A 27,056-nucleotide genomic window follows, 5' to 3' on the forward strand; every position below is an offset into this window, starting at 1 on the left:
AGTGCGGCAAATCTGAGGGGATTCCTGATTGCTTCCCATCCCAGCAGCAGAACCACTTGGAAAAATGCCCTGTGGCCCCCTGCCCTCTCCGAAGGGCTGTGTGATGACATGTTCCGAGTCTCATCCCAGAATCCCAAATAATCCTGCTTTATGTCAGTTGGAAGCCATTCTCCCTCATCTGTCAGTACCTGCCTGTGCAACAAGTCACTTTCCCTCTATTTTCCAATTCCTCTTTAAGCACTGGAAGGGGCTCCAAGGTCTCCCTGGAGCTTTCCCTTCTCCAGGCTGAGCATCTCTCTGCTCTCCCCTGGACCTGCTCCAACAGCTCCTTGTCCTTCTTGTGCTCAGGACCCCAGACCTGGACTCAGGATTAATTTTTGAGCTCGTTTTTCCAACGAGACGACATTTCCATGGCACAGATCCAAACGTGGTCCTGACTGGAAAAAAACCCCTGGAAAATTTAAGGCGCCTCCTGTTGGAATAGCCCCTGAGCCGATGAGTCTGTGCCACAAACTGGGACCGTGTCACCGGTGTGGCACCACAGCTGGTGGTGACAGCTCTGCCTCAGGGCACTCATTCCAAAGCATCCTTGGAGCAGGAGGATGAGCGGATCCTCCTTCCAGATCCAGTGGAGAGGATCCTCCTTCCATTCCTGGAGGAAAAACGGGGAGATGGGAAACCAGCAGCTCCCCACCACTGCTCTCCCAAACCCCCTGGTTGTCCCTTCTGGGTTTTTATCCATAGTTCAGGAACTCTTTTGTACTCCTGGAATATCTGAGAGCTCTTGGAGCCCCCGAGTTCCTGGGTGTTACCAACTGGCCGCTTGTTCTGAGTTCTCCCGGGATTTTTGCCTTAAATTACGAGGCGGGGAATCCTGCTGACGGTCAGCCGGGGCTGTCCCGGCAGCTTTGCGTGCGGAGCAGCTTGTCCAGAGGCCTTGGCTGCTGCCAGGGAATCCAGAGGCTTCCCTGGGGCCATGGGATTTGCACAGCTCCCTCCCCCCCCGCCACGGCTGGCTTGGGAAGAGGAGGTGGGAAGAGAAATCCATGAGGAGCAAGGGTTGTCCCACCCCGTGTCCCTAATCCTGGGTGGTGTTGGGGGCAGGATGTGCCGGAGCGCTGCGTCCCAGCCAGTCCACGTAGCACCTCCAGACATCCCTGGAATGCTCATCCCTGGAAACAGTTGGACGAGGCTCTGAGTGAAGACGTCCCTGCTTATTTCAGGGCCTGGAAGTTTCCTTTCCAACCCAGATTATTCCATGATCCGCACCTGATGTGGATCCCAAAGTTTGTACCCAAAGCGCTGCTGGGAGGGAAGCTCGGAGCCCGATATCCTCATGGATTTGGGAGCACAGCTGGGCTGAGCCATGCTCGCAGAGCTCCAGGCCGCTGATCCTCTGAACCAGCTGCTGCTGGGCTCTGCCAGGGCTGGACTCACATCTGGACACCTGATCCAGGCTTTTCCTCCTCATCCCAGCATCCGGCCGTGGGCGGGGTCGGTGGAGCAGCCAGAGGAGTGGGAAGTTCTCCCAGGGAGCTGAGACAAGGCCAGCTTTGCTCTGGAGGTAACACCTTGTCCTGAGGTTAATGGGAAACATTTGTGGGAATGCTCAGGGAAAAGAGGTGTTTTTAACGAAATTCCAGCTTGCTGCTGCCGCTTCCGTCAGGTTCGTCAGGATCCCTTTAATTCCCAGAGCAGCATGGTGGTGATGGCACAAGTAGGGGACTGGAACTGAAAAAAAGTGGGATTAGCCCGAGGGAAAACTTGGATTTTCTCCCGAAATGCAACAGAGAAATCTGTTCCCAAATCACTGATATCTTCTGGGCAAAGGGATCATTGAAAAGAATTCATTAAATCCTGATTTGTCATCCAAGCACGGCCGTGACGTTTGTCGGGGCTTTGATCAGCTCCCACACCTGACTCGCGTGCAGCAGCTCCGTTCCCAAACATCCACAGCTGTCTGCTGGAGCTGGGAAGCGGTGCCAAGAGATTGGAAGGTGCTGCCAGGAAAAACTCAAGTTGACAAATGGGAATTACCCTTCCTGGGATGGCTGGGAGTGTTTTTAGGAAATCCAGATCTCTTGCTGGTCTCTGGCAAGTCGTTTGTATTCCAGGCAGTATCAGGCAGCGCCTCCCATTTTAGTTTATTTGGTTTTAGTTCCCTGGATTTTAGCGGAGCAGCCTCGGCTCCGTGTTTTCCTTGAGCAGGTGAGTGGGAATTGTGTCCATATCCCAGCGTGGGAGCTGCAGCTGGAGCTGAGGCGAGGTGGGAAGGAGGAAATTGCTGCTCTCCCGTGTGTGGCGACACTTAATTCCTGTTCCTTCGTCTCCCCCGCCCTCCCAGCCTGGAATTCCTCCCTTCCCATCTCCCTGGAAGCGTGGCAGGTCCTTGGAAGTGCTCTTGAGGTTTTGATTGGAGTGTCACCTTTCATTGTCACCTCCTCGTGGTTTTCAGGGAAGCCCTGGCGGGCTGTGCTTGGTGCGGGCAGTGTGGAGCGGTGAGGAGATGGCTTCTCCATCCCCGTCCTCAAATCACTCACCCAGGCCGGGATTCTCCCTGCTTTACCTTGTGGTCCCCATTCCCTTGGGATGAGCCTGGCACTGGCTCTCCACATCTGCTGCTGCCAAGGAGAACCATTGGAGGTTCATTCCTTCAGGGATATTTTGGGAAGTGACCGTCTCTAGGAGTAAAGCACCCATGAGCGGTATTTTTCCCTTTTCTCTGTTGCTGTCATCCCTGGGTATCCCTGAGTATCCCTGGATGTCCCTGGATATCCCTGAGTATCCCTGGATGTCCCTGAGTATCCCTGGATGTCCCTGGATATCCCGGGGTATCCCTGAGTATCCCTGGATGTCCCTGAGTATCCCTGGGTATCCCTGAGTATCCCTGAGTATCCCTGGATGTCCCTGAGTATCCCTGGGTATCCCTGAGTATCCCTGAGTATCCCTGGATGTCCCTGAGTATCCCTGGGTATCCCTGAGTATCCCTGAGTATTCCTGGATATCCCTGAGTATCCCTGAGTATCCCTGGATATCCCTGGGTATTCCTGAGTATTCCTGGATGTCCCTGGGCATCCCTGGGTATCCCTGCATGTCTTGATGGATGCAAATCCCCCCTGTTGGGTGCTCTGCAAAGCAGCAGTGATGCCATAATTTGTGTTGGAATGGTTGTGGAAAATTGTTGTGGAGAAGGAATCCAATCCCTTGGGAGCAGGCAGGGATGAGATGGGGCTTGCCAGGGATGAGGGCCAATGATCCCCAGTGATTTTCCTCCTTTTCCTCTTCCCTGGAATGCCCCAGACCCCTGGAACAGGGTCTGGAATGCCCCAGATCCCCGGAGCTGGGTCTGGAATACCAGTGTGCTCCTCCTGCAAGTGCAGGACCCTGATTTTTGATAAATTTTTGTGCACAGGCATTTGAAAAAAAAAAAAAAAAGTCCTTTTTCACTCCATTGAGCACAAGAGCCAAGGAAAGGAAAAGTTCAAGGAAAGGAGCACTCGGCAGCGTGGGCCGGAGCCCAGGCCGTTGTCAGCCCTCCTCCCTGCCAGAAGGATTTGGAGATCTCTGCAGAAGAAAATGATCTTTTAATTTGCCATCGATATCTGCAGAGCGCAGGAGGTGGAATTCCAGTGCCGGGTGCGGATGGAGTTACTGAAATAACAGAAATGTGGGAAGAGGGCTCCCAAACTTCCCACGGAGCCTCGGTGAGGGCTGGGCTCGCACATCAGCAGAGCAGCAGTAGCTGCAGGGAGGATGGAATTTGTCTCTGTGGCGTTGTCTGCTCCCAGAGCTGGGGATGGAGAGGCCCAGACAGCCAAGGACGAGCGTGCTCCTCTCCCTGTGAATTTTGGAGGATATGCTACTGGAAGTGTGGAAAACAGCTTTGACTGGAGCTGGAATTCCTCACAGAGCTGCTCAGGGCCCTGTCTGGAATTAGGGAAGTTGTGGGTTTTTTCTTTTGTTGAAGAATTAACTCAGAGTCTGAGGGTTTTTCCCTTTCCCTCAGCCCTGGTGTAGCTGGAGTCTCCAATGCTTTCCCTGGTGATATTCCCTGACTTCTCCTGCCTCATTCCTGGTGCTCCAGGTCTCTGCCCCGGTTCTGTGCATGTTTCAGAACCATAAAGATGATGGATCCCTGTTTTTAGTAAGCTGTTGAATTATTTATGGATCTGCTGGGATGCAGGAGCTGCCAGCTACCAGCACGCAGCCAGCAGGGAATGGAGCCAAACTGGGAAAGGGAAAAGCTTCCACACTCGGAGATGAACAGAGATGAACTTGGGGCTGTGATCCTCAGGTGAACATCCTCCAGGAGGTCTGGAGCATCCCCCAGGAGCAGCATCCCACTCCGGAGCCGTGGAAATGCCAGTGGTGGGAAGGGCTGGCCTTGCAGCATGGTGAAATTCCGTGCGCTGTGCAATAAGATGGATTTTGTTCCTGACCTTTTAAAATCCCAGGAAAAGGCTCGTTGTCTGGGCTGAAGCGTTTCCCAGCTGTTCCCTGTCTGGGGGGTGCCACAAGCCAAGGCTGAGGTTTCTGAGGAGGAGCTGAGACTTCCAATGTCAGGGTGACATGCAGGGAGCACGCCCGGGGCTCCAGGACAGCTGGGATGTGGGATTTGGGGCAGGAAGAGGAGCTGGAGGGCTGGGAAAGCCATGTGTGAATGTGGGAGGTCTGTGCCGAGGAGTGGGCAGCGTGGATGGAATCCAGGCTGGAGGAGCAGGAGGATGAGGGATCTGGAGCACATTGCTCTGGCAGGGTGGTGTGGGACACCTGGCAGGGCAGCTGCTCCTCCTCATCCTCCCTCTCCCTGCAGGATCAGCCCTTTGGGATCAGCCCTTTGGGATCAGCCCTTTGGGATCAGCCCTTTGGGATCCCTCTCCCCACAGGATCAACCCTTTGGGATCACTCATGGCAGGAGCACCACTCGCTGTTGGTTGGTTTTGTGGGAGGTCTCCTTGAAAATCTTTCGGGAGAGCAGCTCCGTTCAGCTCCAGGTGGAGGTGGGAAGATATCTTGGAATGTGCTCCCAGAGCTGTTCTAAGGGATGGTGTCAGATGGGGGTTGAGGGGGTTGGAAACTCCTGCCTGCTCCAGGCTTTGCAGTGAATCCGTGACCATCCACAGATTTTGGGGCTGGAGCAAACCTGGGTGAAATGAGAATAGGCAGGGACAGACTTAGGGTGGAATCCACCTCCAAGACACGAAAGGTGGGCACAGGTGGGGTTTGCAAAGGGCATTTTCCAGCAAAGCCTGGAGCGAGGGGCCCATGGACGCAGGGAATAGCCTTGGAAAGGAGTCTGGGAATGGGAGCCGTAGGTAGGGCTGCATTCCGGATGTGTTACAGGGATAAAAGTGCGTTTTTGAGCTGAGCTCAGCCCCTGCCAAGGGACACGGGGCCAGTTCCAGATTCCTGCCCTGACCCTCCAAACAGCCCCACATTGTTGGGCCCGTGAGTCACCCTTGTGTCAGCAGCAGCACAAGCCAGGCGCGTTATTCCTTCGGAGGGAAACGGCTGGGAAAGACAATTCCTGCTTTTTCAAATTCCCATTTCACCTCCGGGGTTGGCATCCAGGAGCTGCCGGTGCCTCTGCTGGGCAGCAGAACTGCGGGGTTGTGTGAGGGAAAGGGAACCACAGCAGCCCGGGGCTGGGGACAAAGCTGCCTTCCTAAAATATCCTCTGATGTCACTGCTCCTGGGTGTGGATGTCTGGAGGAGGGAGAGGACAGACTGGGACTTCTGCTGGGAAAAAAATAAACACGGAGGAGAAGTCTCCCATTGATTGGGTCTCCCGAGGAATTAGGCAGGAATTTGTTTCACATCCCTGCATATTTTTCTCCTTACCCCTTCTGAGGTTGAGGGAGGAATTTTAAGCCTCCCAAAAACTCAAGCCCTATTTTTTTTGAGGAGCACAAGGAAGAACCAGACCAAGGGTGGGAATCCCAACGGGCAGAGGTTTATTGGAAACTCTGAGCAGCTTTAAAGGCTGGGGAGAGCTTTCAAAATTAAAATAAATAAACCCCAGTGCTGGTTGGGGGCTGGCAGGGCAGGAAAACCTTGGACATGATCCACCTGGGAGACATGGCTTGATCCACCCCTGCAACAGGACTGAGGGCAGTAATCATGGAATGGTTTGGATTGGAAGGGACCTTAAAGCCCATCCCGTTCTATCCGTGGGCAGGGACACTTTCCACTATCCCAGGTTGCTCCAACCTGGCCTTGGACACTTCCAGGGATGGGGCAGCCACAGCTTCTTCTTCTCTTCCCTCCCAGTATCCCATCTCCCCCTGCCCTCTGGCAGTGGGGAGCCACTCCCCCTTGTCCTGACACTCCATGTTCTTGTCACCCTCTCCAGCTCCCTTGGAGAGGGGCACTGGAAGAGGCTCCGAGGTCTCCCTGGAATCTCCAGGCTGGACAATTGGTTCATCCCTGCTCCGTGCACAAGCCTCATCCTGCTCGAATGTTCTCTTGGGAAGAGTGGGTGTTTCCCTGCACTCCCAGTGAGGAACTCCAAGCTCTTTCCCCCACAGATTCGCCTTGGAGAAATGCTCCCGCCTCCAGCTTCCCACCCATGTCCCTGCTGTGGAGCAAGCACAGTGCTTGGCCCATGGAACACATGGAAAAACCCTTCCCACAGGGCTGGAGCTGCCTGTGGAGGCTCAGGGTTCAGGGGTGTGTTGGACTGGACCTTCCTCCTGCTTCTTTTGGAAGCAAAGTTCTCCACGTGTTCAAGGGAGGATGCTGGGAAGAGCTGGAATGAGGATGTGGATCATTCCAGGATGTGGATTGTGCCCTGCTGGGGATTGGGAAGCAGCTTTAGTGTGACAGCTCCAGAATTCCAAACCTCATGGAGCACATCCCTGCTCCCAGTCCAGCATCACCCTGGCCAAGCACTCCTGCCCTGGGAGTCTCCCAAAGGTGTTGCTGTGCTCCATGGGGACATCCATGGAGCAAATCCCACCGTTCCTGCTGGGAAGCATCACGAGATGGTGCTGGAAGAGCTGACAGCTCCTTCCTTATCCAAGGGTGGCCTCACAAAAGTGGGATGAGCACAGCACCAGTTCCTTTGGCAGCATCCGAAGGAATGGGGAATGTTCTCCTGAAGGGTGCAAGCTCAGGGCTCCAACACCAACAGGAAAGAAAACAGGGAAGGTGTTTGAGGAAAGCTGGAATGGCTCTGGGATTGAGGCTGGTGGCATCTGGATGGGAGGGAATCCATGCCAAGGGCAGGCGGGGAGGGTGAAGCCTTGGTGGCATTAGGAAATTCCATAAAAAATTCATATTTTCTCCTGACCTTTCAGTTTCTGGAAATGCAGACACAATAAACAAACGTGGAAGGGAGGAGCTGGCGCTGGAATATGAGGCTGGAGCAGAGTGGAAAGTGGAAAGCAAACAAGGAAGCAATTAAGGGCACAATGAAGGGAATTAAGCACCGTGCACTTCATTCCGGAGTTATTTATACTCCGAGGCAGAACTAAAAATAAACACAGGATTTCCACAAGGAAAACAAGCTCAGTTCCCTCTTTTAAACAGCTTTATGGAGCTGTGATGGTCATAGATGGAGAAATTCCTTGGATCTCCTTCTCCATGTCCTGGTTTTTGCCTACAGCAGGGATTTTATAGCTGGAGGCTGGGATTGCAGAGCTCTGGGAAGGCTCTGCTGAGGCTCCTGCAGCATTCCAGAGCAGGGCAGTCACTGCTTTCCAAGTGGAATCGCCACTCTGGAGCTTCTGGATACCACCAGGCTCTGAAGATGAAATAATCACCCTTGTGATCCTTGGCTTGGAGCCAGGACAGCGGCAGGATCGACTCAAACCTGGCGGAGGAGGTTCCAGTGTAGCAAAGAGCAGCTCCCGGTGGGGTTGGGACTCCCTGGGATGGTGGAGGGAATCTGGGAAGAGCAGAGTTTTCTCTGGGATACCTGCAGGTGTGGAGTCTGAACCCCCTCAGGGATCTCCTCCAGGGCTTTAATGCTCATCGTGGCTTTGCTGAATTGGGATTTTGGGGGGGAAAGCAGGATTTGGAGGTGGTGAATACCCACAATGACTTTACCCAAAATTTGGGCTTTTGGAGTGCGTGGAGATGAGTGAGGAGATGCAGGTGGATTTACCTCCTTGTGGAAATTATCCTGGATGGGATAACATTGATCCTTCCACTGTGGGAGCCCTTCTCAGAATCCCTCTGAGCAGGCAGGAATCCTGGAATGGTTTGGGTGGGAAGGGACCTTCAAAGGTCACCTCATCCAACCCCCTTTGATGAGCAGGGACACCTTCCCGAGGATCCGGCAGCATTCCCATCTCCCTGTAAACACTGGGGTGTGTTCCCACTTGGAAACCTTTCCCAATCCTGGTTTCCCAACCTCTGGGGTCACATAAAGGTGGTTCAAGGTGCTTTTCCCATTCCGTGCTCCCACTCTGGCTGTCTGTAGGCACTGCCTGTATCCGTGCTGGGCTGGGGACGGTCACCATAATCTTGGATCATTTATGGATCCAGCTTTAGCTGTTAAACCCATCTTTTGGGAGTGACTAGAATTCCCTCCTGGCATGAAGGGTTGGCACTTCGGATAATTCCCTTTTCACGTCCACGAAGACAGAGAGCTCGGAATCTCCTCCCTGCTGGGAGTGCAGGGTGACAACTGCTTTGCAAACGGATTCCTTCTCCTCCAGGATTGCCCTGGATCCTTTTGGATCATCCGGAATCCACGTTGCTTGTGGGAATCATTAATTTGCATAAGGCTCGGGAGATGTTCTGGAAGGGCTCATCAGTGCTAGACATTGTTATTAATTCTCTGAAGTTTAGATTGTTGTTGTTTTGTCTGAGGGCAGGATTGTGATTCCCAGTGATCCCGGGAGGAGCATGGTTAGTGGAGCTGTGGTCCGTAAACACTGGATGTACTCAGGAACACACGGGGAAAGGGATGGAGGGGGATTTGCCTCATTTGCCAATCAGTAAAAGGTCTCCATGGATATTTCTGGAATGTTTATGCTTTTGCTCTTCTGAGTTTAGATGAAGGATGGGAAACGTCCCGGGCCAGCTGCTTTGGAGCCTTTAGAAGGGAGTGGAAATGAGGGGGGATAAAAAGATCAAGTGTGGCGAGTGCTACTTGTTCTAAATCCTTCACTCCTCGAGTATCCAGGCCCTGGATACTTTATCCAGGCACTTCAGTCTCTTATTAATAAATTAACTAACATATTCATTTATTTATTTATTGCCTTCCCGCTGCTTTTCTCAGGCTGCCACTTTAAGGACAGAGATGTCCCAGAGAAAGAAAAAAAATCATCTCTCGCTTAGCAAGTTAAGGGAGGTGGGATCCCAAATCCTAGGTCAACTTCTAATCCCTCTGGACCAATTCAACTCCTGGGAACTCCTCCTGGCATTCCCCTGGTTATGGGATATCCAAAATGTGGCTTGTGCCTCTCTCCTACCTGAAGGTTTTGGTGTGGGGTTCATTGAGCTTGGGATTCCCTTGTTCCAGGAAGGTGGGATCCTTCCTAGGGATGGACCAGGAGCTGTCCTTTGATCCACAGCCCCCAGCACTGACCAGCAGAGGTGATTCCCAATGTCCCCATCCCATGGATGCTCCCTGGCACCAGCACAGACCCGCCCGGACTCCCTCAGTTCTCCCTCCTTGAAACCCCTCTGAATTTCCATCCAAATGTGGTTGGGTTTTTCTGCTCTCCTGCGCTGTTGGATTGTCTCGTTTGGGCTGTGAAAACTCCAAATTATCTCCAGCTAAGGAATAAAATGGAAGGAATTCTTCCCTGGGAGGGTGGGGAGTGCCCAGAGAAGCTGCGGCTGCCCCATCCCTGGAATGTCCAAGGCCAGGCTGGAGGGGGCTTGGAGCAACCTGGGATAGTGGAAGGTGTCAGGGTTGGAAGTGGATGATCTTTAAGGCCTTTTCAACCCAAACCAGTCTGGAATTCCATAAAACCAATCATAGCTAAAAAGCCCCTGAGGAGCTTTGGGAGCTGTGCTGGCCCTGGGAAATGGGAAGACGAACTCATTTTCCTTGGATTTCCTGTGATGTTGTCCCAAACGTGCATTCACTGAGACTTTTCAGGAATGTGACACTGCCTGTGGAGCTGATTCCTTGCTTAGACCGTGGTGCTGATGCACAGGGTTGTGGAACAGATTTTATTCCTCTCCTCCGGAGTTTGCTCTCCTCTTTCCTCAGCTGGGATCTTTTCCTTCTGGTCTTTCCCTCAGTCCTTCCCTCGCCAGCCGCATCCCCGCCCTCTGCTCTTCATGTTTTAAAGCTGGAAAACTCAAAGAGGTGATTTATTGTCCTGTACAGACAGGATTGCATCTCCTTACCTCCCACTTGGAAGTGATTTTTCCACTTGTTGTCCTTGAGCTGTTGCACAACCCCTCTGGCAAAGCCACGGCGCTGGGCAGGGATGAGGGATGTGCTGGGAATTCCTGCCGGGAGCAGCCTCTGGAGCCTCCAGAGGACCAGAATGGGTATTGTGGCAAGAGAGGGGGAAAGGGGGCTGGGTTAGGGTTGGTTATTTCTGTACCGTGAGGATTTTGGGGCTTGCTGACACCACGTCCCCCTGTAAAATGTGTCCTTTGGGGACAGAGGAGGGAAAACCCATAGGGAATGAGGCACCACTTGTGGGGGGAATGCCATCCCAGCCAAGCTAAGCCTGAGCCTGAGACCGTTTTCCACAATTCCCTCCGTGGGCTGGCGTCACAGTCACCAACTGGGCCTGTCAGGAATGATTTACAAACCCAACCCAAACACTGGCAGCATCCAAAACTGCCACGGGAAGCACGGGAAAGACAGGAAAGGGATGCTCTGCCCCTGGCAAGCCCCGCTCCTTGCTGCCTCCTGCTTTGCATTAAGCTGGGACTCACAAAACCAAACAAACAACTCTCCCTGCTGAGGGGAGCAGAGGGGAGGGCGTTGGAAGGGGGCTGTGTCTCGGAGCCAGGGTTTTCAGGGATCACAATCCATGGCAAAGCCGAGCTGCTCCAACGTGGTTTACGTTAAATGTTTTTTTCCTCCCTTGCAGAAGCCATGGATGCGCAGGGAGCTCATTGCACACGCTGCGTTTGTTCCTTGTCTTTTCTTTTTATTCAGATCACATTTTTTAGAGGTTAAAGTTTTGGGGGTTTGAAGGGAGGAATTCTTACAATGGTTAGAACTGCTTCTTCCTTGGAAATTCTCCTAAATCCCACTCAGAAGTGGATATGGAAGAACCCAGCGGATGAAAGCAAAGCAAACCATTTGTAGCAATCCGAGATGAATTTATAAAGTGTTTTTAACGAGCTGAAAATTTGGAGGGCAATGATTTCCAGTCACTCAACATTTCGGAGAGGATGATTTCAAGAGGTTGTCAACAAATAGTAGCTCTTGTCTTGGTCCTGCATTCCCAGTGGGAATTTCCAGTCCCAAAAGTTTGAGATGTGATTCAGTCCAAGCTTTAATTTTCTGGTGCTTTTTGTGTTTAATGCGAGGCGTTTCTGGAGTCCCACCGCAATTGTTCTCCCATTAGCACTGAAACCCAACTCCTGCTCTGAAACAGCCAGACGTGGGGATGTGGGATTGGGAACAGGTGTGGGATCGGGAATGGGTGTGGGATTGGGAACGGGTGTGGGATCGGGAACGGGTGTGGAATTGGGAATGGGTGTGGAATTGGGAATGGGTATGGTGCTGGTTGTTGGTGGCGAGTGCAGGTGGGATTGAGCTTGGTGCCACCTCAAGAGACACCAAGGGACATCGGGCAGAGTCATGGGGCAGAACTGGAGCAAAACCGGTTTGTAGGTCACCCAGATTTGGGGATTTGGGGAGAGAATAAAGCCCTGGGGGTGTTGTCTCCAATCTCCCTCCGTAGGGTTTTGGTGCCTCCCCAGTGGGATGAGCTGTGTGGGGACAGCCCAGGTTTGCAGCCCCAAGTCCCTCCCCAGCCCCGCTCTCCAGGATCAACTCCAGCTCATAAACCTCGAGCTCAGCAGGGAGCACTTGTGCCATAAACTCATCAGGGAAGGGCTCAAATCCCACAAACACCCTCCCCCTCACTGGGGACCCCTCAGGATCCCGAGGAGGGGCCTCATTAACAAGGAGCGGGGCCTCGGGACTGTGGCAGCCCGAGGGGGCAGGAATTCCTGCCACTCCTTTGCGCCCTGCTAACGAGGTAAATGGCAATTAGCCGGGCCAGTGCTGCGTCCATGCCCTGGACTCGTGGATCGCACGGCCAAGGCGTGGAGATGAGCTTGTGTTTGCCATGGAAATGAGGAATTTGGAAGGTTTGTGTGATGAGGAGCCTCTTCTCCTCCTCTTCACCTGCCCTGCTGCAGTGTTGATTTAGTGCTGCTCTCCCCCGTTTTTCCAAAATCCCCTTCCCACCTCTCCTTTTGGATACATTCTCTTCCACGGACGCCGTGTTGTCCTCAAGGGCTGCCACCCTGAGTTTTAAAGGATTTGGGTGGAAACCAGAGTCAGGTCACGTTTTTCAGCAAAAAATGGGGTTCGTGCCCAGTGATGTCATTGTGGGATCAGGAGGTGCCAGGCAGAAATTCCTGATTCAGGAATTAGGCCTAGGCAGGTCCTCTAGGCCCAGCCTTCTGCCCAGGCTTGCCCTGCTGAGTACGCTGGGGATTTCTCCAGCGGAGCAGAAAGCTCCAGCAGCATTCCTGGGATGCCATCCAGGGAGGGATGTGCGGAAGGGCAGAGCCTCTGCGCTCACCCAGGTTGTGTCAATGGGAAAACCACAACCAATTCCTTAAAAATGTGGGATCGTGGAGGGGTGCAATGTGCAGCTGGAGCCCCTTCCAGATGTGTGAGGAGGAGGGGCATGCAAATGCCTCAAAATACCATTAAAATACCTTTAGAATACCATTTAAAGAGCATTTAAACACCATGAAATTCCACTTAAATTCCATTTATTCCCCACTGCTGGGGTTCACCCCAAAAGACCCTTTAACACTTCCACCCAGATGTTTGGGTGCTGATGGGTCCTCTCTCATTTGCTTTAAAAGCCAAAACTCGCTCACAGCTGCTTGAAAAAATCAAGAGGGACATTTTGTAGCAGGAATAATAACGCTGAAGGAAGGAATCCCTGGTGGATTTCCCCAAGCTTTGCTGCTTAATGAACCAACTGATTGAGCCTGTGGGGTTGAAATAATCCTTCCAAGGACCTTGGAGCCGTCCCATTAAGTCAGGGGAAAGATTTTTACAGCCTGATTTTTGTTAATGAACCTGGACTTTGTTGTCAGAGGAAGAACTGGGGCTTTCTCCAGCCTGACTTGAGGTGCAGGTGAAGAAATTTAATTTCTTGCCCTGCGTTTTCAGCTGACACCTCGTCATCAGTAAAAGTTGTAATGTTTCTTTCTCTTCTTTCCTTATGAACTGAGGGACAATGGAGAGGTTTGTAGGAGGAAAATCCCCCGAGCTCTGTTTAATGCAAAGACAACTCCTCCTTCAGCTCAGGAAATCCCTCAGCTGATGATTTTTTTTTTAGGCTGGGGGAGGGGAAAAAAAATCACAGTGTGTTTATTGTATTCTTAAACCCTTCTTTCAAATCTGCCTGTGGCCACTTCCAGAGATGAAAAACCGAGCTGGATGGACCTGGGGAAGTGATTATCACCCTTGGTGTTGTCAGGGTGCTGTTGTCTGTAATTAGTGTTGGGGAGGTGGTGAGGGATGGCTGCACAGAGGGGGTTTTGTTGGCATCGTCCTCATCCTGCTTTTCTTCCCACCTTTCCTCGGCTGCTCCCTGGCTTTTCCTCTGGCTGTGGTTCCACCAGCCTTTCTCAAGAGGTCAGTCTTGGCTGGCTTTTGTGGGTTTGCTCTCCCACCCTGCACTCCTGAGGTGCTCCAGCCTCCCGGGTGGGATTTATTTCCCCTCGGATACCAGAGCAGGGTCAGCCCCATCGTGGAGCAATTGCCACATTTCCAGAGGAAGGGTCTCCTATCTGTGTGCCCTTTAATGTTGCTGATCCTCTCCCAAATCCAAGGGAAGGGAATTCAGGGAATAACTTTGTGTGGAAGGAATGGACTCATATCAGGGATCCCACAGATCTGAGTGGGGGCAAAGCACTGATGGGATTTGGGTTCCCTGCAAATTTAAAAGCTCTGGATCCACTTAAACCCTTAGAATACCTGCGGATTTACTTCGCTCCTCACCAGTGATCCCTCTCAAAATACAAATTGGGGTCTGAGTTGAAAATCCTTCCCTCGTGGAAGCCAAAGACAAAACTCCCCTTTCCTTGGGTGGCACCAGGATTCCCAGCCTTGCCAAAGCCTGTTTGACCTCCTCCTGCCTTGGAGCAGCCAGGGGACGGGGGAAGTTGCTCCAGAGTGACCCAGACAGGCTGTGGGTGAAGCCTGTTGGGAGAGAGCCCCTCGGGAGGAGGCAGCTTCATCCCCGTTCCCACCAAAGCCGTTTGGCTCCCAGTTGCCAAAGCAGTGCCAAGCCCCAGTGACCTTTCAGCCACCTCGCTGTGCTCCGAGGGTTTGCAGTGGAAAAAGCTCCTTCTTGGGAGGGAATCTTGCTCTTTCCTCCCAGGAGAGCCTCCAGCAGTGACTCAGCCCTTCAGCATCCCAGCTTCCCGGATCCCTCCGGTTTTTCAGCGGCTCCGAGGCTCGGGGAGAATCCGTGTGCTCGCCTCGGAGCCGGGCTGATGTCACCTCCTGCTCTGGCTTCCCTCAGCTTTCCAGGCTGCCCGGAGTGCACAGCTTTGATCTCAGTCTCCGTCACCGCTCCTGGCTCAAGCCCCGACTGGCTTCTCCTGGAATGATGACATTTTAAAAAGGCTTTGGAATGACAGAGGTCCCGGAGGAGACGGAGGTGAAGCTCACTGGAAGTCAAGACCTGGCTTTCCAGAAGATCCAAGTCGCTGCCTGCCTGTTTCAGGCAGAGCTGCAAACCACAATCAGCATTTGGAACGGGAATTTTCATTTCCAGATATTTTCTGCGAGGGACCCTGCAGGGCAAACACTTTGAGAAGGAATTCTGGGATTCTGGGAAAAGTGGAAAAACAAGTACACCAAATTTGGGAAGGAGACAACTGCTCCTCAGTAAAAGAGGAGCTGGAAAATGAACTGGAAGATGTGTCCAAGCCCTGAATGGGAATCTGGGACAGATTTCCAATACCTCCATCAGGTGCTGATTTTACTTGGGATGAATGGATTGCCAGGTGGCTGCCGCAGACTGGATGGATCCCAAGGGGGCCCAGCGCCCTGGGAATGAGGGAGGTGTTGATTATCTCTGGTTGCTCCATCCCAGCAGAATTTTTTGGCCCTTTGGGGTGGAAAACTGCACCAACAGAGCACGTGGGAGCAGAGCTGAGCTTTTCCTTCCCACCAAATCTGTCCGTGATTTGTGCTGTGCCTGCTCAGCCCCGAGGAATTCCAGCACTGGAGGATGGAGTTGTGTGGGCAGTGCTGTTAATGAGGCCACCGTGTTGATCAAACCTCAGCCTGGAACATTATCCCAGACAAATCCCTCTCTCCCTCTGCCCTGACTGAGTGGACAGACCAGAGAAGGTCCTCCAGGCTCATTTTTTGGGATTCAAAGAGAGGTTGAGCAGGGCTGGTGCCAGAGATTGCACAACTCTGCCCGATTCAAACCAGCTCCAGACCAGCAGTGGATGCTTGGTGAGGGCTCGTTAGGGATGATGAATAATTAGGTGTGAAATTTTCAGGAATGGCAGCTCCAGGGTTGCCGAGGAGTGTGGGAATGAAGGGAGGAGTGGGGAGGAATCCATTTAGCACCAGCTCAATCTGCAGGCTGGGTTTTCCGTGGGAGACTGGCAGCGCTGGCATGAGGAAAACAGGTGACTTGGGGAAGGGTTGGATTTCCTTCCCTTCCCCCCCAGCTTTTCCCCAGCGGTGCCGATCTGCCAGCTCTGCTCCGAGGAGAAGTGACACATCCAGCACTTGCAGCCAGGAACTCCAGCCCAAATCCCTGGCCTTTGCTAACAACTCAATGTTGTGTCATATTCCGGGCCACCCGTGAACCTCGGAGAAGTCCGAAATGCCAGGAAACCTCCCTGTCCAACTCTTCCAGAGGGATCAGGAAGCAACAGAGGTGGTCACAAGCTGCAGCTTGTGATGGTGCCACCACTCCCAGCTGTTGGGTTTGTGGTGGAGCCTCCATCTCTGGAGATATTCCAGAACCATCTGGACACAACCCAGTGCTCCGGGATGACCTGGCTCGGGCAGGGAGGTTGGACCAGATGAGCCATTGTGGTCCTGTCCAAACGGACCTATCCCAGGATTCTGTGACGTAGATAATGATGGTGAAGGTGTTTGCTGGGAAGGATGGAGGCAGGCTGATCCAGGATCTTTTTTCCATGCCTTTTAGCTGCTCTCAGGGCTGGAAGGAGGGTGTGATCCACGCTGACATCTCAGCAGATTCCTGGGAATTATCCCAACAATCCCTTCTACTCCAGATGTGATAAGAGGTTTCAGACTGTTGCTTCCTAAATCAGCATCCAGGAAGGGACGCTGCTGCTCCCTGGGGCTTCTTCCATGGCTTCTGTCAGCCACAAGTTGAAGGGAAAACCCAACAATTCCTCTTCGTTGGAAATGTCCCCAATCTCCAAACTATTTTTCCTGCCTGCACTCATCAGACATCTGCAGGGATCAAAGAGATTTCACAGTTTGGGCTTGTTTTTCAGTCTTGGGACTTTTTTCCCTAAAATCTGTCAAGTCCCCAAAGCCAGTGCCACAGGAATTGCTGAGCGAGGGAATTGTTTAGTGCAGCTCCTCGGACTCGTGTTTTACGTGGAAAATGTGTTGATTTGGGCAGGTGCCAACCAGGAAATTCCAAAAAGCTGGAGATGGCCCCATTACAAACAGTTTAACCAACCTCAGATGTCCCTTTGCTATCGGAATAGGGAGCACATGGTCCTGGAAATAATGAGATAATTAATGAATACACAGAAATTAAACCCTTTGGCTGTCTCTGGGAAACCCTGAATCCAATGGTTCCAGCTGAAATCTCCCCGTTGCCCCCGTTTGCCCTGGAATGGGCGTTTTTCCAGCAGCCTCTCAGGATCTGAGGTTGGATTTTGCATCTCGTGTGCGTCACACTCGAATCCTGCACTTTCCTCCTGAGGAAAAGCTGGATGAGAGGCGGAGGCAAAACAGGGATGCGGCTGCTCCAAGGCACAAGGAGTTGGCGGGAGGAGGGATGTGGTTGGGAAAAGTGGGAGAGACGAGTGCCCATCCAAGGAGAGCTGCACTTCTCTCTTCTCTTGCCTGACTCCCGTCCTGCTGCTGCCACTTCGTTCCTGGAGCCTAAAAGCTGAGGGAAGGAGGAATTGAGGCAGGAAAATCTCGGGAAAACTCACGGCCCTCAAAGCAGGGAGCCTGGAGTTGGGTTTTCCATCTCTCCTTTGGTATCCTGATAATCATGAACCCGTTTAAGGAGGAGACTGCTGGGAGCTCTCGTGGCTTGTAAGGAAATCAGGTCACTTGTTGTCGTGCCAAAAGATGGATCCAGGAGTCCCACTCTGGGCCTCCAGCCATGGAAATACTGTCCCAGTTTTTCATTCTTGTGTCAGGGCTTCCGTTCCTGGGGTTGGGATCAACACATGGATCTGGACGTGTGTGTGTGTGTGTTTTCCCCTCAGAGGGAGGAGGAGGGAGAACAGTGTCCAAAGGAGGCGCCTTCAAAGTCGTGAGGATTGGGAAAGGTCTTCTTCCACCTTCCATGGTGGTGGGAAGGATTGGAGATGTCAAGGATGAGGGATGTCCCCTATCCCATAGCTTGATGCTGAGTTATCTGGGGTCTGGAGGGGATTCCTACAGCCTTCTGCACTTCAGGGATCTCCACCCTTGGGGCATCCATCTCTCTTGGAGCAGGGATCAGGAACACTGCATTCCCCGAGCCCGGGAGGGAGCAATGAGCTGTGCACTTGAACATCTTCAGCCCTTTCCTCGCTGAGCTCCAGAGTCGCTGTTTGACCTCGAGCATTCTGGGGAGATTGGAGCCATTTTTAGCTGCCGAGGGGGAGGGAGGGAGAGAGAAATTCCAGGAGGTTGGAGTGGCATCCCCGACACAATGGGAACTTTTCTTAGCAATTTTCCACTGTGCTGCAAATGGCAAAGATCATGGATATATTTGCGTGTCTCAGACTGTCCTGGGGAATTAACTTGCCCTGCGTTGGGGTAATAAGTTTCACATCACAATAATTTCAGCGTTGGGAGGGAGATCTTTGTTCTTACCTGGTGCTCAACCCCAAAAAACCTCAGGTTTAAGAAGCTGGATCCCTTAGTGGGACCAAGAGGAGGTGGCAGGTGGGCAGTGCCTTTGCTCTGAGGATGATTGCACTCCTCAGCCCAGTGGAACCTTGTACATTCCCAGCTGGAGTGACGATAAGAACGGTTTTTGCTCTGGAATAAGTCAGGATTGGAGCAGATTTAGGCTTGGCTCTGTGCAGGACGTGCAGCTCTTGGCTGCCTGAAAGCAATTAGCCCAAGAAAACAAGGCAGAACCAACTGGGACTCGTTGCAGCTTCCAGAGCCATTGGATCAGGCTCTCCTTGACTCCAGGCCGTGGCCCTGTTGGGTTTTTTCCCCCCCAGTTTGAGATTTTGCCCAGTGCTTGCCGCAGGGGGAGTTGTGTGGTCTGGATGGAGCTGCCACGGGTGTCTTCCCTGCTGTGGGACCTGGAGCATCCCCAAAGCACTGGCTGAGGGCAGGGTGGAGGCTCAGAGGGTTCTGCCTCTCCTTGTCTTCACAGGTGGGGGGATTTGGACCCTTCTCCCAGGGAACAGGGCTTGGTGAAGGTGCTCAAGCTCTGGGATGAGATTCCTTGGGCTTGTAAACTGAAAGAGAGGAGGTTTTAGATGGGATATTGGGAAGGAATTCCTGGCTGTGAGCTGGGGGAAGCCTGGCACAGGGTGCCCAGAGAAGCTGTGGCTGCCCCTGGATCCCTGGCAGTGCCCAAGGCCAGGCTGGACAGGGCTTGGATCACCCTGGGACAGTGGAAGGTGTCCCTGCCCATGGATGGGAGTTGGAACAAGAGGATCTTTTAGATCTTTTCCAACCCAAACCACTCCATGATTCCATCAATACAAACCAAGTGCTGTATGAATGAGACACCTCTGCTCTGCTGGTCCCAAACCCCATCCCTGATGCACGAGCCCAAGGGAAAAGGCACATTCCCGACAGCGGGAAGGTCGGAATGGCCTGCAGAGCATCTGTTTGTCCGTTCTGCTCCCAGAAAAGTCCTTCCCGTTTGGTACATCTGGACAACAAATGCGCCCTCCTGGGGAAACTCAGGTTCGACCTCTGCTCCTTTTGTGGAAGAACAAATCGAAGACAAACGTGGAACATTTGCTCTGGGAATCTCCTGTCAGCGCCACGGAGAGGTCGGGAACTGGCTTGGCTGTCCTGCTCCTGTCACGGATTTATGGAGACGTGGCTGGAGATGCACGGCCTGGAGTCCATTCCTTGTGTTTGGCTGAGGCTGGGGAAGACAGAGCCGCTCTCTGAAGCAGGGGAATTGAGGATGTTGTCATTTTAGATCCCTGATTATCGGTGTTCATGGGAGCAGCGAGTCCCACCGCGTGCCAGGCCAATGGGATCTTCCATGGCACGGCCGCCATCGGGATCTGCCCCAGGTCCTTGGGTTCATGGCTTGAGTTGCTGAGATGATGAACATTGATCCAAGAGCGCAATTAATTACATTTATTAAATAATTGGGTGCTTTCTCCTCCTTCCACTTTGCACCCACAGGGCTGGTGCCAAGCTCTGCACAGACTCTTGCACAGGCAAGGCCTGGATCCAGCTTTTCCTTTGGATTATGGATTTCAACCAGCCAGTTTCATTTTTTTGGGTTGGTCCATGGTTCTCTTCCAGTTCCCATTGGTTCTTCCAGACAGGCCCCGGGGCCTTTCCTTTTGTGCCAAAAACTGGAGATTTGACAACCAACCAAAACAACTCCATCCCTTCATCCCATGTCACTCCTGGAAAATTAAGGAATGTCTCTTCTTTTTTTGTTATTATTTGTGACACAACTTTGGTTTAGAACACAAAGCCTGCTCTGCATCCTGCCACTCCAACACTGTCCCAAATTTCGGCAGCAGATCTGGTGGCAGATGGTCCCAAGCAGATGGGTTTAAGCAGATGGGTTTAATTAGGCCAGACTCAGTGGCAGATCCCTGGGATGCTCAATCCCTGCCTCATTCCCTCCTTTCTTCAGCCATCAATGAAGCCATTGAGAGAACCTTTAATAAAGAAACAACACAAAACCATTTTTGGACAGGCAGTGGGATGGAAAATGACTCATAGGGAAACAGGGATGAAGTCCACTCTAGGATTAGGCATTCCATGTGTCGAGTTTCTGTTGGGGCTCCAGGAATGCTGTGGTTTTTCTCTCAGGATGATGCCAGCGTGGAATGATGTCAGTGTGGAGAATTTGGTCAGGAGGAGCTGGTGGAGTCTGGTGGTTACTCACAAATACAGGTCTTTCAACATCTGGGAAATCCGTGACCAGCGCTTTTTGGGAGGCTCCAGGCAACTTCAGTGTTTCCAGCCAGGCTGAATGCCATGAAAGCTGCTGGAGTCATGCTTTCTCTCCTCCCTCATTTTTGTAGGACCTACTTTTTTTCCCTTGGGATTGGGTGCAAACAAACTGGGCAGGGCTCTTTGTGTTGGTTTAGTCCTACCAGAGGATGGATCCAGTCCTGGGAGGAACGTGCATGATATTGATGGGAACGACGAGGAAAATCCTTAAGGGATGGAGGAAAAGCGGGAGAAATATCCTGCACAATTAAAGTTGGGGACCCAGTGGGTGGTGGGCACCAAAAAGGCTTTGGGAGGAGAAACCTTAATCCATTAACCCTTGATCCTCCTGTGTGAATATTGATGGGAAAAGGGACATTTCTAGGGGCACTTGGACTCGTTCCAGCAACTCATCTGCAGAGTTAAGGAGATTCCTGAGGGGAATGGTGCCCGGTTTCCCTTTCCTTGTATCCTGTGATCCTTGTTTTCAACACTGTAATCCCTAAACCCACGGCTGTATCCAATTTTTTAGGAGGTGCTTCCTTCCCGTTATTTATGTGAATTGATCATTCGAAAGGGAGAAGAATAAAACACTTTCAAAATTTTGTTTGCCAAAACTTTCTCCTGAAAAATCTCCCGCCCATGAGCTTGTCTGGAGCAGGGATTAATTAATGAGTAATTAATTAGCTTTAATTTTCCTACCATGGCAGTCTCTACCTGCTGCATAATTGACCTTAACACCAAATTAATGGGAAATATAAACATAACACCCTAGAGTATTTGTAAATATTATAAAGAAATTATTGGAGAATCCTGGAATGGTTTGGGCTGGAAGGGACCTTAAATCTCATCCCATCCCACCCCCTGCCGTGGGAAGGGACAATTCCCACTATCCCAGGTTGCACAATTGTTGTTGTTGGCACCTAAATGTGGATTGGTGGGAAAAGGAGGGAAGAGCCACCAGTTGGGCTCCTTTCCAGGGGCTCCCAGTGCTGGGATGAGCTGCTGCATTCCCGGGATGCGGCAGCATCCAGGTGGTGCAGGAACAACGTGGCCCAAGGACAGCATCAGCCGGGAGAAGCCCTTCTGTTCACATCCCATCATGGGAATGGCATGTGCCATTCCTTCCATCCAGTTATTCTTCATGGGCTCGTTGACCTGGAACTAAGCTCTCGGAAAAGCCGGGATTCCAGCCTGTCCGACTGCGAGCAGGGAGCGATGAGGCTCCAGGGCAAGGGGCAGACGTGTGGGGGAAGCCTGCGTGCCATTCCCATGGATGTTTTTAGGGGATTAAAGAGGGAATGATCGCTCTCCAGGCCTGTCTCGAGGTTGAGGAATTACCTGTAGGGGCTGCTGGAATCCACTTTTGGATGACTGGAGATTTTTTCCTATCTGCAGTGACAGGAGGCGAGTCCAGCAGGCTGCAAACGGCCCCGGAGCTGTCAGAGGAATGATGGCCGCTCCCCGTGGCTCCATGGAAAGCTGATCCATGGCTGGGGGCACTGGGAGCTGGGAAAGGTTCTGCCCCTGGCCATGGACAGACCTTCCATGGGGAGCCTGGGGACAGGGGACACCCAGCCTGTGCCTCAACCTGGGCTCTGGCTGCTCCACCACTTGGGTTCGGAGAGGAAGGGAGGATGAGGAGGACTTGGTGGAAATTCCTGCCTTTCCTGAGGTTCGGTGTTGCCGGATCTCCGAGAAACGCCCCCATTTAGCACAGGGAAGATGGTGTTGGAGTGGGACAATTTGGGTCTCCATCACTTAGGTCATCTCCGTGGGTCTGGAGGAACCACTCCTCCCAAGGGCCTGGCTAGGAACTGGAATGATGGGAAGTGTTTGGGGCAAGAACTGGAATTTTGGGAGCTCTGAGGAGCCCTAATTCCATCCACAGCATCATCCCAGATGTGCAACTTGCTGGGAAACCCTTCCCAGCCCCGTTCCTGGAGTACAGGGATCAGTTCCACTGTCACAAGGGACTTTTGCTCTGCCTTGCAGCTCTTTCTCCTCACATTCCTCGGGTGCTTTGCCTTGTTGCTGTTCCATTGCTGAAATCCCTGGATAAAGAGAAAAGTGGGAAAGCAGAGGAGCAGCAACACAGATCTTTCTGTTTGCTGAAGAAATTGGCTTAATGAGTGTTTTTTATTCATCCCAAAGGTGTCCAGGGGCAGACGAGGGGCTGGGACTGGAGCAGGAGCCTGGATTAACACCGAGGCCATCCTAGGCAGTGCCGCTTCCCACCGGAGCGTGGATCCCGCTGAGGACGGTAAGGAAACAGCTCCTTAATTTTTCCTGGATTGGTGAATCGAGTGACCCAGTGGAGAACATTTTCCATGTTGTGGACTTTGCTTGTGAGGTCTTGGTTGCTGTCAGCCCCCCTGGCTGCTCCCTGATTCCTGCATCCATAAGGAGTGAGCCATCCTTCCCCAGTTTCTGGATCTGTTGATTGCGTGTTCTTGGGATATGATGCCTCTTATAGGGTGAGCCCGAATTATCCCACACCTTCCCAAAGAATTCCTCTGTAGGAACCTGTGAAAGTCAGCGCTCAAATCCTGCATTTGGGAAGCAGGGAATATCTCAGGTGGAATCTTGGCCATTGAGGTTGGATGTGTGACGTTGTTTCCAGGTTTTCCTGGACACTCCAGGAGAGAGCTCAGGGTCCCGTGTGGGGAACACTCTCTGTGTTTTCAGGGTGGAAGGATGTGTTTGCAGCCCAAAATCCGACCTCATTTTTCCTTGTGCTGTATCATTCCCAATCCAGCATCCCAGGCTGCCTGGTTTGCAAATCCAGGATTTTATGGCACTTCTTTCCTGCAGGAAAAAGAGAATGGGGGGAAGGGGAAACCAAATAACTCTAAAAGTTGAGTATCACTGAGCAGCCTCCAAGTAAGGGGTGCTCCTGCAACGGCCTCAAGGTGTGCCAGGGGAGGTTTGGGTTGGATTTTAGGGAAAACCTCTGCATGGAAAAGGTTGTCCAACCCTGGCAGTGGTGGAATCGCCATCCCTGCAGGGATTTCAAGGCCGTGTGGATGTGGCACTTGGGGACGTGGTCAGCGGCAGCCTTGGCAGTGCTCAGGGAATGATGGCTTGGACTCAGTCTCAAGGGCTATTCCAATCTAAGCGATTCCATGATTTAAAAAAATACAGGAGAGAGATGGAGGTTTATGGAGGATCCTGTGCTGTGCAGAGGTTTTGGACCTGGGCAGGTCTTGTGGGCAACCCTAAAAAAACCCCAAACCTGGATGTGTTTGGGAACAGGCACAAAAAGCCATGGAAATGAACCATTTCCCTTTCCAGCTCCCCGGGAGTTGGAACTGGTGTGGAAAAAGATGTTGTGAGTTACTGGTGATGAATGAGCCTCTGGCGGCCCCATTAATCAGCGCTAATCGTCGGGACTGTTTGGGGAGCGGGAATTCGTCTGGGCCGGGGTTGATTCCTGTGTGGAGCAAATGGCTTTATCAGGATCTGCTCCGGAGTTGGACAGGAATTCCTGATGTTTGCTTGACCGTCTGATGACTCAGGGAAATCAGGAGAGCCCAGCAGAGCTTTTGCTGGCATGGGGAGCTCCAGGGAATCCTTCCAAAAGCGGCTCCAGAGGCAGATTCACATCCCCGTTGATTCTTGGGGGATTTTTCCCGGGGTTTGTAGCTCTGATTTTGATTTCTTTACTTCTGCTGAGTGTGTGAGTTGGCATCTGGGCATCTCTGTGGTCCAGAGGTGTGATTCCAAGAGGATGATTTATTCCAAGTGATTGCTCCATGAAAATCCTCCCTCCAGAGGCTCCACAGCAATTCTGTATCGTTTCCGCTCCTAAATTCCTGTAAGGGATCTTTGCTTGTTCAGGAAAATCCCCCCCCCGCTTTGCAAAACGTAGGTGTGACAGAAAAGGTCATTCCAGAGGTTTTATCCAGCTTTATTCCTGTAAAACCAGGGAAACTCCTCATCCAGGAGGCTGGAGAGGGATTCAAGGTCAAAAGCACGAGGTGAATTCCCATTTTATGGTCCCACAAGTTTCAGGGACAACTTCCATGCAGAGAATTCCCATCAAGCTCAGTGGGAGGATCCCACCATGCCAATTAGAGCCTCCCAGGATATTGGATTTATGGAAAAGCTGAACATTTTGTGCTCTTTCTGCCCTGATTTCCTTGTGCCGGCAAGAGGAACGGGAAACTCCTTAGTGAGCCCTGATCCCTGGATCATCTGTTCCGAAAACAAAGCTGGATGGAAGGAAAACAGGAGGAGGGACATAAAAAGTTATATCCCAGTTTATACTGCAGGGTTGGGAAAGGTTGATGGGAACACCGGAGCAGCCGAACCACCGGGAATCACAATTTTAGGGAAGCAGCAGCCCAGGAGCAGCTCTTGGCCAGGGATTGTTCCACCAACCACAGTCCACATGAACATTTTTCATGGTGGAATTGGGACTATGGTGCAGAAAAATACGGAATCAGGGAAGAAAAATGCCCATCAAGTGCCGTGGAAATCCCCACTCCCTTCCCGGCCCTGCCCCCATCCCCGTGCAAGAGCCCTTACGGACCTCGTGTGTCAGCCAAGGCTCGGCTTTGGGGTTTTCCCTTTGTCTCAGCGCTCCAGGGATCTTTTGGCCGTGCAATTCCCGAGGTTTATTTGCTCTCCTGAGGAGCTGATAGCTGGATCTAGCCCCAAAATCAACACTTTGGATTGTGCTGTTTGTTTAATGACCTTCCCTCCCTTCGCGGTGATTAAGTCTGTCTGCGGGCGGCTGTTCTGCTTAGCATTAAATTCCCGTTATTTTGGGAGGTTCCTTTCCACACTGCGTCCTCCCAGTTGCCTTCCTGGAAGTGAGGAGGGTTGCTTTGGATCTAGGTTTTCCTCCCCTCCTCCCTGCTCCTGCATTGTAATTTTCCCTTCCTGGCTTGCGAGCAGCTTCCAAATTCTGCCTCTTGGAGCGCGAAAATCCCCCCTGGAGTGAGAGGCTTTCTCCAGGAAAGCCCAAAACCTTCCTGCTGCTGTGGGAAAGATGCTCCAGACCTGCATCCCTCGGATATCCCAAAATCCAGTCCCTTGCAGAACATCCCAGGATGGTGGTGGGCACCAAGGCTTGAGGACTTCTTGGTCTCTGTCCATGTGTCCCAACAAACGATGGCTCCAGTGGTGACATTTGGGATTCAGGGTTGGGTTGGGATTCAGGGTTGGGTTGGGATTTTCCCGATGTGGGATTCGGTGGAGGCTGAATCCGGGGAGGGACAGCAGGACCGAGGCCTCCACAGCAGCCCTGCTCCACCTGGAGGTGAAACCAAATTCCAACGGAGCTTGGGGCCGGCTGGGATTCGTAGGGCAGTGGCTCACCCCGAAAAAAACAAAGGGGAGAGATTTCCCTGGTGCCGGCCTGGAAGCGGGGTTATGGCGAGGAAGAGAATCCAGGGTGGAAAAGCAGAGGGCTGTGGAAGTGTGAGGAGCTGTTCTGCTGGGAGAGGAGGCTCCAGGATCCATCCCAATCCCTGCTCCTTCTGCCGGGAGACTGGTGAGCTCTTTGGGTCCAGCTGTGAGGACTGGAATTATGGGATCTCCCCAACTGGAATTATGGGATCTCCCCTGATTGGAATTAGGGATCTCTCCAATTGGAATTATGGGATCTCCCCAATTGGAATTATGGGATCTCCCCTGACTGGCATTACGGGATGTCCCCGGTTGGAATTATGGGATCTCCCTGACTGGAATTAGGGATCTCCCCAGTTGGAATTATGGGATCTCCCCTGATTGGAATTATGGGATCTCCTTTCCCCAGGCACGGGTTTCATTTGGCTTTGAGGGCTGAAGTTTTCACGCTCTTGCTCCCTATTTGGAGCGTATATCCCAAATATCCCTAATGAACCCATCCCCAGTTCCTGATGTTCTCCCTTCCGATATTCAGCCTTCTCACCACTCATGGGTGATTTACAGAACCCTCGTTTTCCAGTTCGGAGCAGTTTACGGGAATGGAGTCGCGCAGATTGATCGGAATTCCAATTCCAAGCACTCTAGATTTTGGGGGAAGTTGGGGCAGTGGTTTGAGAGGTTTTTTGGGATAACAGCCCCCTGTTAGCTCCAAAACACAGCAATGATCGAGCCAGGGATTGGATCCCCAGAATCATGGAATGGTTTGGGTTGGAATTTGGTTAAAATTGATCTGTTCCAACTCCACCTTCCACTAGGCCACGTTGTTCCCGCAATCCAAAACTGAAAAAAAAACCCTCTGCTCCCTCTGGAGATATTTTACACTTAAATATTGTTCTGAGGGAAACGAATCCCGAATTTATGTGGAAAACCACCCAAAAATGGAATCATCTATCCTGCAAGACTTCCAGGAAATTAGCACAAGTGAATTACCCCAAACGAAATTACCCCGCCCGGAGCCCGTGTGTTCCCTGGGAGGGTTTGGAAGTCGGCTGAGAAGGCTCAGAGGCTTTTTTTTTCCCCTTGGAAATTTAATGGATCTCATCATTTCGCAGAGCCCTGTTGGAAATAGGAAAGAACCTGCCTTGTCCAATTAGGAATTAGAAGGAGAGCAGCAACAGGGAGAAAGATTTCTATTTCTCTGGAAAAAAATGGAAGGAAAGAAAGGAAAGTGAATTTTTTCTTG

The 27,056-nt window shown here is 52.1% G+C and overlaps 1 long non-coding RNA gene across 1 annotated transcript in view; it reads left to right on the forward strand.

Moving 5' to 3' along the window:
* Positions 1 to 27,056, forward strand: part of LOC108448455 — a 168,656-nt gene that overhangs the window by 76,233 nt on the left and 65,367 nt on the right. The window contains exon 4 of the long non-coding RNA XR_001864343.1: positions 22,613 to 22,721. This is a non-coding gene — a long non-coding RNA (uncharacterized LOC108448455). The remainder of the gene's footprint in view (positions 1 to 22,612; positions 22,722 to 27,056) is intronic.

Source organism: Corvus brachyrhynchos, unplaced genomic scaffold (assembly GCF_000691975.1).
Source record: "Corvus brachyrhynchos isolate BGI_N302 unplaced genomic scaffold, ASM69197v1 scaffold365, whole genome shotgun sequence".
In the NCBI taxonomy this organism is placed as follows: domain Eukaryota; kingdom Metazoa; phylum Chordata; class Aves; order Passeriformes; family Corvidae; genus Corvus; species Corvus brachyrhynchos.